General features: G+C 42.5%; 1 long non-coding RNA gene across 6 annotated transcripts in view; it reads right to left on the bottom strand.

Moving 5' to 3' along the window:
• LOC146831217 (uncharacterized) overlaps positions 1 to 13412 on the bottom strand; it is a 158376-nt gene that overhangs the window by 78793 nt on the left and 66171 nt on the right. For 5 of the 6 annotated variants that reach the window (XR_014961530.1, XR_014961527.1, XR_014961531.1 and 2 more), the window contains 3 exons: positions 6317 to 6405; positions 5575 to 5668; positions 4853 to 4953 (listed from right to left, as the gene is read on the bottom strand). This is a non-coding gene — a long non-coding RNA (uncharacterized LOC146831217). The remainder of the gene's footprint in view (positions 1 to 4852; positions 4954 to 5574; positions 5669 to 6316; positions 6406 to 13412) is intronic. The other variant, XR_014961532.1, reaches the window with a different exon arrangement.

Below are 13412 nucleotides of genomic sequence, written 5' to 3'. Positions count from 1 at the left end.
CTGTTTGTGGATGTTGGTGGAATTCTAGTTGAAGTACTGGACAGTGTAGCCTGTGGGTATAGGCTGCATTATCTGTCTTTAAATTAAATTCTCTCTTAAAGGTGTATATAGGTCTGCATGATTTGTCACCTTTTAGAGATTATTTTTTATTGCTCCGGGGTCCACGCACATGGGCGGGACTATTCACTAGATTATGACTATACACAGAGATCCCCTACTACAGAACCCCATGTTTCTTGATAAGCTAGGGTTCTTTCCAAATATGGGCGCCAGAGACCGCCTGGTCCATGAGACACCAGTGTTTCTCGTGAGGTCTACTCCACCGGAGCTTGTAGTTGCGTGGCTCAGTAGTATCGCAGGAGTGAAGGTACTGCAAGGCCACAGTCGTGAGTAGTGCGGAAGTGAACATTTTAATGTAAGCGAGGATTCTCTCCCAGCCACCTCCCCCTTCACCCCCCAAATAAACCTGTTAATCTCGATTGGCATGGAGTGAGGTCAATAGGTGGGGTCACAGGCAATCCTTGATAAAGGATGCTGTGATCCTACCCATCCAGGATAAGCCCTGGTCATTCCAGAAACGGATATCTGACTGCAGTGGTTTGGTTAACGCGCTACAGGTAAGAGCAATGGTCACAGTATTTGCCAAATGGATCCAGAGATAAGGAAGTAGACGCCTAAAAGAAGGGAATTGGGCACATAAAGGTAGCTTCTTTTTTTTTTGGGGGGGGGGGGGGGGGGGGGGGGGGGGGGGAGAGAATCTAAAGATTCAAAATTTTTGATTTTTGCATTTTGACTTTAAACACTAAAAGGGATCCAAAAGTCTGGAGTTACGAAACTAAGGCAGGGAGAGAAGTCAAAGGGTCTGAAAAGGCTAAAATCAGGTCATCCGGATACAGGCTAATTAGATGTTGCTCACCACCAAATGTGATGCCAGAGATATCTGGGTGTGCCCACATGTGTTGGGCAAGGGGCCCTTTATAGAGCAAACAAAAGAGGGAGTCCGTCTCATGCCCAAGCACACAGGGAAAGCTAGAGAGAAAAGCCCATTACCTCCCACCTTAGCTCTAGGTGAGCTACTGATGCTCCCAATCCAACCAAGAAACTGGTCCCCAGAAACTATGCATTCTAAAGTCTAAAAAAAGGTAAGCTCAGTGGACTCTGATTGAACGTATTCTCTGTGTCGATTAAGAGAAGGGCGTCCCTTTGGGACCGAGACACTTTGTTGAGCAAATGATAGATGTGCAGAGTGTTGTCCCCACACTGCCATCCCGGAATGAAACCAATCTGGGAGGACTATAAAAGTTGCAAATGGCATCTCCGTGTCAGAATGGACAGTAGTGGTTGGAGTAGTGCAAATTGCCCGAATGGAGCAGAAGTGAATCTTAGCACGCAATCGATGGGCAGGCATTAGCCCGCAGCAGTTGCTTCCCAGGTAGTACTTGGGTACAAGCGAACTAGGGCATATTCCACTGTCTAAATCTAGGCGCTTAAGGAGCAAGCGCGATCGCTCTAGCTCCCTCCAAACCCAATGGGCCCCAGGGGCACGTGGAGTGCTTTTAATTCAAGGACTACTTTCAAAGTTCTTCTGTTTCTCCTTACTGAGTCGATGTCCTGAGGCAGATATGGCAATAAAATCCCAGCAGACAACCAGTTAGTTTCAATGCCTCCCAAAGGGAAGCCAATGCTATCAGACTGGTATTGTTTGTCTGCATACAATCACAAATCGACTTACAAATAGTTATGACTGTCGCGGGTCACTGGAGCAGCGATTCCCTAAGGCGCAAGCAGGAGAAATATAATTGTGTCCTGCCAATGCGGATGGTAAAAGCAAGTGGGTCGTGGTCAGAGTGAGCGATGGGCGATTTAGGCGTAAATAACTAGCAATTAAAGGGCAGCAGTCGTTAAAAAAAAAAAAAAAAAATGAAAAATTGCACTCTCCGATCCCAATTGCCATCCCATGAAGGAGGAGTGGAGCGAGTGCTACTTGATGTTTAAAACTGTTAAGGGGAGAAAAAACAGAAACAGGGCAGCACTACTATCTAGGAGGGAATGCGTCAGCCATATTTTGCTATTACAGAGATCGGCAGTTCTGGACATGGAGGAGCAGCTCAGATTAGACTAGGAGCTTGTGTTCACCATTTCAGAGGAAGAGATAGGTGATCAAACAGGCTGCAATCTCCAGCCCATTCCCAGATACTGTAACCAATTTGAGGCACCACTCTCAAAGATGGAACAGCCTCTGGAACTACCAACATTACGGAGCTCTGATCCGGAACAGCACTACTCTCCTGATGAAGAGTCACTGTTTCGAGGTTCCAAAGTTTTTGAAGACAGAAGGATGGCTCTTAGAAGTCCTGTCTCCAGAATGGTTCTTATAATATTTTTTTTTGCATTCAACAAAATAATTTTGTAGAGCTCACTTTGAACCTAAAACGGAAAACTGCTCAAAGGACTAAATTGCACACAGCAAATTCCCAAGATAAGGCCCTTCTTAAACAACTGCCTTGCTACTGGCAAGAGTTCAACTTTTTAAGTTACCGCCCGGCTACTACTGGAGTAACTAGATTGATGAATTTATGAAACTGCACTAATGAGGGAGTGTCTAGTAGTGAAAATGCAAATTCTTCATAGAATACTCTTTAGTCCGGATACAAATTGAAATGGACATACTTCAGCTAACCGAGCACAACCTATCTGTCAGTCTGCACCAAAAACCAGCATTTTGAAGTTGAAGGTAAGAAAGACTGGTGCAGGCTGAAAAGACCTAGGATACACCAGAATATAGCATTGTAGACCCACTATTGTAGGAAGACAACATTTTTCGTTGAGATTTTTTTTTTTTTTTAGTTGTGATGCATGGCAGAACCTAGTTAAAACATATTGTAGTGTTCTTTGTTTGGACATTATACTACCTCGAACAGCTCTGTATGATTTGTTTTTGCAGGTTACGATCCTGAACTTTCCTCAATTACCACAAAGAGCCAAGGGTACATGAAGAGAATGTGGCTCACCTTGAACTGTGATTAGCTGAATTCAAGGGTAGTTTAAGCCCTGGTACAGTGTACAAAAGCCTTTAGCAACATCATCTTACAACTATTATAGCTAAAGCTTTTACCCCCTACTTGCATCACTGTCACTTAAGCTGGTTGGTACTAAAACCCCCTCAATTAGTAATACTACTAATCGTACTATTACTACTGTACTGCTGACTCCATCATCAAGAGAGCCAGCGCCTGTGTTAAGTGCTTGCCAGGGTGACAAATGGACAGGGAAGGACCAATTTATGACCGAGGGTAAAATAAATTACTTGGCAATGAAAGAAATTATGCAACACATTTTGTATAAGTATCACTACATTCATTTTATTTAAACATTTTAACGCTGTCCGAGTAAAGCTTCCACCTCATTAGTAACAGTTTAATACTCAAATGAAAGGTGACCGTCGACATTTGTAAAGGCCCTTCCACTGGGGGGCAATTCAAGCCACTGCACATTTAGTAATTTTTTATCCATTGGAGGTAGAGATTATTTTTTTTTTTCATTAAATCTGCAGATTATGCAGATGTTCAATTATGTGGATAATGTATCCTTATGCAAAAAAATGCCACGGCTGCAGAATTGAATAATTCCAGTGGCCTTGCTTACAGTACAGCACTTGTACACTATAACAGTTAATACTAGTCGATCTTCTTAATATTACTGCTAGCATGAGTAAGAGTTGAAATGCAATGGATATTAAGTTCTACTAATACTGGCCCTCCAATTGTTAGTTTCCCCACTGTATTTAGTGCTACACCCACAATATAAGTTGCAACTGCTTTCGATCAAAAATAATTTGATTAACTTAGAGTAAATGCTTCGCTCCATTATAGTGACATGAAAATAAATTAGATGGGGTTGATGGATCTACATCCAAGGGACATTTCACCCTGGGTAGCCACTGCACTCAGTCTGCATTTGGTTCCCAAAATGCAGTGGCACCTCATTCGTAAACTCAACTATAAAGGCTTATGGGGAAACAATCTTCAGAAAAACCAGAAAAAACTATTTGGTGGCATCTTCAGCGAACGGTACAAGACAGCGGAGTAAAATATACCTTCACTAACAGTTGAGGCCATTGGACAGATAGTATCACTGGGACATTTATAAACGGAAATTAAAGTGCAAACTCTAAGTGACTGACTCTCAGAAAGGCAAAAGACTCCTGCTGCGAATAGCGCCAACATTAAGATCTTTTCAAAACAGTACACAACAAACAAACAGCAAGCCATTGAAAGACGAACTAACTACAACTGACAGAAGGTGAAGAGGCCAACTTGGGAAGCGAACAGATTATCTGCCATTCCAAATGAAATCTCCAGAATAATCGCAAACGTTTATGAATGCCAACATGTACCTTCATTAGCTCTTATGATGCATCCTCAACAATAGGTGATACTTTCTGTGCGACAGTTCAGCAAAAAGAGTGAGAACTCGTTATGCTAACGAAATATAGATTTAAGAGATGAAGCAAACTGGTATTTGCACAAAAATTACTCCGCTTTTCAGAGAGAAGTGAGATGACAGGAGCCAAACACCAACGGGCAGTAAACAACTGACTAAAATATGTCCTTTCTCCTGCCCCAGGCTGGAACAGTTTTAACAGTTCAGATTATTTTCATGGTGCCCGAACTGCCAACTCAAAAAGGTTCACGGTCTTTCGCAGTGAGAATCACTTGGATTTAAAAGTCTGGTCTCAGTTTTTCATGCTGTACACGTTTCAATATATCTTATTTAAAAATGCCAGATAGTTACAGATACACATGTATGCTGTGCAGTGTCACAAAGAAACAAGCTCCTAGGTTTAGTTTACCTTGAAATGATTCACCTGCTGGCGTTGAGGGAAGGGAGTGGAAAGTTCCATCGAAAGAGGTTAGCGACATAGGAAGCTACTCAAACGAAATTAGCCAGGTGCTGCAATAATAAACACAGTCACAAACCGCTTCAATCGAGAAATTCCAAATATAATATCAGTCAAAGTGCAATTCTGGCATTTCAGTATTGTAAAGTCTCATCAGCAAATGTCAGATGGGTAAACGGCAAAAGGTGTTCATCATTAATGCCAGAAAACAAAGTCCATCAGAGTTGCACAAACTTGTCTTTTCAAAAGGAGTAGTACTCAAATATCAGATTTTTAGCCACATAATCTAGTTCTGCATGGGGCAAAAAGTGTCTAGGGCCAGAACGTGACTGCCTGAAATTCACCAAAGAATTATTCTGGCCAATTACTAGTGGTGGCTCTTCTGCTAACGCAGAGGAGAGTCGCCCCACTGCCAGGAAGCAGCAAAAGAAAGAAAAAAAATTATAACGCAATGTTATTATCATTTTATTTTGTCCTCCTGCTGCAGCAGCGTGCATGAGGGAGTGGGGTAGGACTGCAGAGCAGGGGAGGAATGGTAGAACACTTCTAAGTCCGCAATGACTCTTTGGCCAGCCCTCTTCATGCCATTTACATAGTCTAGTCTGTGAATCAACAGATACAGTGTTCTCTAAACGCAGCTCTAGTAAAGACAGTTCAATTTCGAGCAAGGTTACCTTAAAACACTGGATCCACTGCATAGGTAATTGAAGGCTGGTAAGCCACCGGAGAAAAGGTGAAGATAGTGATTGACCCCTTTGAGAACTCTCCCTGTTGAGAGAAGGAAGGTACTCTTAGAGAATAGTCCGGATCCTTATTCTTCGCTTGTATGAAACCTTCCGGCACATCAGAGTTTGTAAAGACTCATCAGTAAATATCAGATGGGTAAACGGCAAAAAGATAATCATCATTGGTGCCAGTAAAGAAATGTCCCTGTGATTTATTTTAACTTGTATTGTCCAATGTAAACTATTACGTTCATTAACACGCCTGCTTTGCCCCTCAGTTTTTGCTGGCTGTTTATTTGACGACTTAAAGACCCAGCAAACTTTTGAAAGACAAGTCTAAGTAGAACGGTACTGGTGGTCTATGCCACTACAAACACGACCAAGCAGAAACCCCACTAAGCTTTGCGAAATTACCTCAACAAGATTTACATGACTGCTTAACGGTCTAAGCTTCTCCATAGCTGTACTATTCTAGGATATCACTTGGTGAAATCCACCAATGTTGCATTCAAACACAATGCCGCCTTCAGTGGCCATTAATGAAGCCACTCAATTTGGTTTACCCCCCTCCTTGCCAACCAAACAGGACAACATGCACATTTGTATTCTTAGAGTTACACAGCACACAGGGTTTACTTGATCCTAAACACTGCTTCCGCAAAGAAACTAGTTTAAAGTCATTCTGGCTTACCTCACACTTGCCTAAATATATAGAATATCATTGGCTGAGAAGACAGGAAAAACGAAGGAAGCAGCAGTTCATCCTGGAGTAATCTCTGCCTGTCGAGCAAAGATATTCATTACGAATTGAAATAAACAAGTCATTCTTCTGTATTTCAATGAAGGGCACAGTAAATTAAAGCCATTACACAAGCCCATGATTAACTTATAAAAGCATTACGCACATTATTTAAAAACAGACGAAAACGAATTTGACAATAAAGGGCTGATAATATGTACATTGTAGAACTGAAAGTGACTTAACTTGTCTATATTCTCTTTGCTGGCCAGCTAGTGAGTGTTTGTATAGCCGTGCCCATCAAGTACACTTTTACACATTAAGACACAATCAGCAATACTAAAATGGATAAAGAAACCAATATAATCACTTTACTACCCAACCAATGAAACTAAAGAGCTAATGAGTACTAAAGTGATTATGCATGCCTGTAACAGTGCTGTCCAGCCAGTGAGGGCTGGTGTGGCCATGCCTTTCAAATACACTCGGCCCCATCAAGTGTTCAGACACTATTAATACTAAAATGGCTAAACATACCAATATAAAATCACTTTGCAGGTCAACCAATGGAACTATGGTGCTAGTGACTATTAAAGTGACGGTGTGTGCCTGTAAGTCTTATCTGGCAAAAGATCAAGACACACAAATAGTTGTTAGCGGAATGAGCATGTTAATCTAGTCTTATTGTCAGTCCCATAAAGCGTCAGAACAACCTGTTGGGCAGCACCTAATGCCAATGCCATGTGTTTTCCTCTGCGAGAATAGAGGGGGAAAGTCTGGGGATTAGGAAGCCCTAGTATAGATGGAAAAACGTGGAATGAAGTAGCAAAGGCATTGTCTAGGTCATTTAAAACCTGATCACAAAAACGGATAAGCTTGGGGCAGTAACCAGTCCCTCTCCGACATTTCATCGAAGTCAGATACCAGTAGGACACAATCATGTATGCAGTTTCTGTGCTAGGCATGTTATGGGTCGAGCTCGGTAAAATAGGTCTGCCCCCTCAGTAGCAGAAAGGGGTCTGACGATTTGCTGAAGAGTAGGTGGTGGTCTCCTACAACCAAGAATAGTATAAATTTGTAGATAATTAGTTTTTCATTTCGCTGCAAGATTAGCCATTTTTCGAAAGGGGACGGATGGAGGGGTGTAGCACCCAGTGATGTATCTAGAGGTACTGAATGCAGTCAACTTCTAATAAGCCATAGTCTATTTTTAGTTGATCAAAGGGAATTATCCCCTGCAGATCAAATAGACAGTCAATCTGTTTGCAACCCCTTTCGAGCCATCGTCGAATGCGGTTGGGCTGGGGCCCTGGGGGCAAACTCCGGATTGGCAAAGATAGGTGACATTAGTGAGGGAAAAGTTGTCAAACCAGCTTTAATCACCACTGCATTCCAAATGCAGAGTACAGAGCTCGTGAACAGCGAGAAATAAAGTGCCCCACACCCTAGGTTTCCTGGGAAGCCAGGGTTCTTTCCAAATCTGGAAGCCATCAACTGCCTGGTCCATGAGACAACTGTTTCTCCGTGAGGTGAGGTCTACTCCACTCCACCCGAGCTCGTAGTTGTGAGGCGCAGTAGTACCGCAGGAGTGAAGGTACTGCATGGCCACTGTCGCGTGTAAAGCGGTGAAGATTTTTTCGTAAGCGAGGCTTCTCTCCCAGCCCCCCCCCCACACATCCCCCGCCCCCCCAAAAAAATACACTCGTTATTCTTTACTGACATGGAATGGAGTTGGGTCAATAGGCAATGCTTGATAAAGGATGCGCAGCAAAGTGTTAATTTGGTGTTCCGAAATTAAGGCAGGGAGAGAAGTCAAAGGGTCTGAGATGGCTAAAATCATGTAAGCCGCATACAGGCTAATTGGATATTGCTCACCACCAAATGTGATGCCAGAGATATCTGGATGTGCCCTCATGTTTTGGGCGAAGGTCTCCAAATAGAGAGCAAACAAAAGAGGGGGAAGCGGACATCGCTGTCTCATACCCTAGCACACAGGGAAAGGTAGAGAGAAAAGCGCATTAACTCGCACCTTAGCTCTAGGGGAGCTCTAGAGGCTCCCAATCCAACCAAGAAACTGGTCCCCAGAATTAAAGCATTTTAAAGTCCCAAAAGGTAAGGCCAGTGGACTCTTATTGAACGCTTTCTCTGCGTCGATCAAGAGAAGAAAGGCAAATGGTAGATGCGTCGAGTGTTGTCCCCACATTGCAATCCCGAAACGAAACCAACTTGATCTGGTGAGATCAAATCCGGGAGGCTTATAAAAGTTGTGAAAGGCGTCTGCAATCTGCGTGTCGAAATGGACAGAAGTGGTTGGAGTAGGGCGAATTGCCAGAACGGAGCCAAAGTGAATCTTAGCACGCAAACGATGGACCAGCATTCGCCCGCGGAAGTTGCTACCCAAGTAGTACTTATGCTTCAAGCGAACTAGAGCATATGTCTAAATCAAGACACATAAGGAGTAAGTGCGGTCGCTCTAGCTCCCTCCAAACCCGATGGGCCCCAGTGTGCTTGTGGAGTGCTTCCAACTCAAGGACTCTACGTTCAAGGTTCTTCTGCTTCTCCTTACGGAGTCGATGTTCTGAGGTAGATATGGCAATATAATCACTGCAGACAACCAGTTTAAATGCCTCCCAAAGGGAAGCCAAAGCGATTTGACTGGTGTAGTTTGTCTGCATGTTATCACCAATCGATTTACAAATAGTTATGACTGGAGCAGCGAATCCCTAATGCGCCAGATGGAGAAATATGGTGGTGTCCTGCCAATGCGGATGGTGACAGTAAGTGGGTCATGGTCAGAGTGAGCAAGGAGCGATGGAGGAGTCCGTGACTAGCAAATCAAGGGCGGTGGTTGCTATAAGGTAAAGAAAAATGCCACTTTCCGATTTCAATTGCCATTCCATTAAGGTGCAGAGGAGCGAGTGCTACCCGGCTACTTTAGATGAAAACAGAAAAGGGGAGAAAAAACAAAAACAGAGCAGCACTAGTATCTGTGGGGTAATGCTTCAGCCATATTTTGCTGTTACACAGATCTGCAGTTCTGGACACAGAGGAGCAGCTCAGTATTAGACTAGGAGCTTGTGACCACCATTTCAGAGGAAAAGATGGGTGACCAAACAGGCTTCAATCTACAGTCAATTCCCCAATACTGAGAACAATTTGACACACCACTCTCGAAGATGGAGCAGCCTCTGGAACTACCAACATTACGGAGCTCTGCTTCAGGAACAGCACTACTCTCTCAATGATGAGTCACTGTTTCGGGGTTGCAAGGCTTTTGAAGACAGAAGGATGGCTCTTACAAGTACCGTCTCCAGGGGGGCGTGGCTTGGCGCCCGATGCGGATGGCAGCGTTCGAATAACGCTCCAGGATTTCTACACCGGTCGGTTCGCTTTTTCCTTGTGGTGAGCGGTTTACAACGTCGGAGAATGCCCTGACCTGCACCGCCTCCATTTTGTAAGCTTTAACAGCCTGCTTAATTAGCTATTTGAGGCGCCGCGCTCGGCATTTCTGATGCACGGAGCGCGGCCGCCATTTTAGATGGCACCACTCTTCTTCTGGCATATTGGGCACTTGGGAATATGCAATTATATCACCTACGTTGCCTTTTGTGAACCGCCATTTGCCTTTGAGGGTTTGCTTATGGCTAATTACTGTTCTTTCCGGCTCTGCTCTTGCCAAATACGTTTTGGTTGTCAATTTATGGCGCAGCACTAACAATTCAATTCCTTTGGATCTGAACAGGATATTCTTTGTGATGCATCTTTGTTGGACAGGTTTCTTTTTACTCTGCCTTTGTCGCTGCGCCTAAAAGAAAGATGCTTTGGCTCTGGTGATGTCTGCTGTGAATATATTCAGCTGCTGTGTTTCTAGACCTCATACAGGCTTTTTGTATCTTGAAAGAGCAAAAGTTATATCTGCCAAGGCTTTCACGGAGGGCAAATCGTCTCAAACAAGACTGTCGCGATTCACTCATTCATATCTTTTCACAGGATGTAGTTTTGTTTATCAGATTACAATATCCTTGGGTCTCAATGTATCATCTCTGTCTTTTGTATGGGAAGATTGAAGAAGGCGGGATCCTCTGCGCCACGTATCACGCATACGTTTATTAAAAATTCAAGAATTTTCTCTGAATTTTCTAAGATGGAAAACTCGCTTACTTCCGCTTCTAAAGCTTCCCCTTCTTTGAACGCAACCGCTTCAACTGGTAAGGTCACCACCAAAAGACTCGAGAAAGATCCACTTTCTCCATCGAATGCTTCTGCGCCTGTCTCCCTGAAAGTGCTGCTGGAAGAGATAAGAGCGCTTCTCCCCTTCATGGAGGATGCTTGCACCAAGCTGCAGTTCTTAACGGAGAATTGGTCTCAGATGAACGAGCGTCTTACTACAGTGGAGCAGAGTGTCTCCTCTCACATGCATGAGAGAGTGAATACTCTTTAGTCTCATGTTGCATTGTTGCAACAGGTCGAAGATTTGGAAAACAGAAATAGAAGAAATAACCTTCGCATTTACGGTTTACCGGAAGGCTCGGAGGGTCCGGACTATCTTTCTTCAAGTCTTTTCTTCCTAAATTACTACATTTGCCTGAAGGAACTACACTCAATATTCAAAGAGCGCACAGACCTGGTCATCAGCGCTCAGGCACCTCTTCTTCTCAGAGCACAAGGAGGGGTCATCATGTTCTTTCGAGTATACGGATCTACTCAAGGTACTTTCGGCAGCCAAAGTCTAACGTATTACTTGGTCCGGTTCTTCACTATTTTTTGCTCAAGATTATGCTAGGTCTACAGCTAAGAATTTTTGAATACGAGACCTGCTCTACGAGCTATGGGTGCTAGATATGGCCTCTTCCACCCCTGCCTTTTCAAAGATACCTGTAACAATAAAACAACGACTTATGAAGATCCTGTCAAACTGCAGAATTATCAACTTTAACAAGACTAACTCTTTGGACGTTTCTGGAGCTTCCTCTTCCCAAGCTATTGGTTCTCATATTTAATATATTGAATTCTGTCCTTGGTTTATCGGTTCAAAATATTATCGTCTAATACTTCGATTTAGAATATTTGTCTGTTCTTAGCCATTTGTTCCTGTGTCTATATTCTCCTTGTTCTATTTCCCTGTATGATAATTGTTGTCCTTTCTCCCCCCCCCCCTCTTCTTCCCTACAGGTCCTTGGATGTATGCACTCATTATGTACTCTGACCTTATTATATTGGGTCTATTCTGATTTCAGACCATGCCCCCATTTCCATTCAATTGGATATAGTTTTAAAATCTAACTTACCTAGAAGATGGATTTAATAACTCACTTCTTCTTGATCAAAATTTTCACTCCTCGTTTCCTTTTTTAATGAACATTTTTCCCTTAACCAAACTGATAATCTTCATTTTTCTGTTTGGGATGCATTTAAAGCAGTTGCTAGAGACTTCACTATTGGTTGCGTTTCCAGAAAACGTAAAAATGCTCGTAAGGTTAGTAGTGACCTTTTGGCTGAGATAAAGAAGCTATAACACTCGTATTACTCCTCAAAATCCAAGCACTGTCTCACAACTTATTAATGTAAAACTTCAATTTAATAAGGAGTCAACCGATCACGTTATATTTGTCGAAATCAAGCGCAAAGTTCGATTGCGGTCAGGATAAGGCTGGCAAACTCCTGTTTTTGAAAAACACGACACTACGAACCAAAGATCCAGAAACATTAAATGAATTTATTCTTTTCTATAAATTATACTCTCCTGAGACTTCACCCTCAGGTTCCGATATTACTCAATTTCTCTCAGATATCCATAAATCCTTTAACACTCAAATTAGTTTCTAAGGGGGTAGAATCTATTTATCACAACAAGAACTTCTTTGCGCTTTACAATCACTTAAGAAAGACAAAGCCCCCGGACCGGATGGATTTACAGTTAAATTTTTTTACTCACTTTGCTCCTATTCTTCTTCCCAAACTACTCAATCTCTTAAATCTATTTTACACAGTCCAGGAAATGTTTAGGTTCCCTTTTAGAAGCGCTAATATGTCTAATACCCAAGAATGGGAAAGATTTGAAATACTGCAAGAACTATAGACCCATTTCTCTGGTAAATATTGATTATAAACTTTTTTCCAAAGCCCTGGCTATTCGTCTTGAATCCTTCCTCCAACTATTACGCGCAGAAAAATCTGGTTTTGTTAAAGGCCACCTCCTCTCTGACAATACCAGATTATTCTTCGATATATCAAAAGCCCCACACTTACCCCATTCATTAGCTGCAATAGCATTGGATACAGAGAAGGCGTTTGATCGAGTAAATTGGTCGTACCTCTTTCACACATTGAAATGGTTTGGTTTTGGACCCAAAATTACTTCTTTGATTTCTATCCTATATTCTAGCCCGCGAGCAGCCGTTTTTGTGAATGGTACTTCATCTCCTTATTTGGAGTTAAAAAGAGGGGTACGTCAGGGTTACCCATTATCAACGTTTCTCTTTAATCTAGCTTGGAACCTTTTTTATCCCGGATTAGTCAGAATGTTGACAAAGGGATTTGAAACTAAAGACGCCCAATTTAAGTTAGCAGCTTATGCTGATGACATCATTTCTTTCTGAACCTCAATCCTCTGTCCCTGCCTTCTTACATGAAGTGGAGCTTTTTGCCTGTCTCTGGCTATAAACTTAATCGCAATAAATGCGAAATACTGCCTTTAACTAAATATACATTCAAAGATGATTTTAGCTCCTCTAACATTGCTTGGAGCCCACATCACATTAAATATCTGGGTCTTTACTCCTTTAATTTCGACAACGCTATCTCTCTGTATAGAGAAATGTTTACAAACAATTTCCTCCCTAACCACTAAATGGCATCCGCTATATCGCTCTTAGTGAGGTCGTCTAGATACCATCAAGATTATGCCGTCTCCATTAGTTTTATTCACCACTTCTAATATTCCTGTCCCCATTCCTTAAAAATTTTTTTTTACAAAAATTAACTTTATATTACCATCTTTTCTTTGGAACAAGAAAACACCTCGCCTGTCCTTGTAGCATTTCACAAA

The sequence above is a fragment of the Triturus cristatus genome, chromosome 5_1, assembly GCF_964204655.1.
Source record: "Triturus cristatus chromosome 5_1, aTriCri1.1, whole genome shotgun sequence".
NCBI lineage: Eukaryota > Metazoa > Chordata > Amphibia > Caudata > Salamandridae > Triturus > Triturus cristatus.
This window is presented reverse-complemented; position numbering and strand designations above follow the sequence as displayed.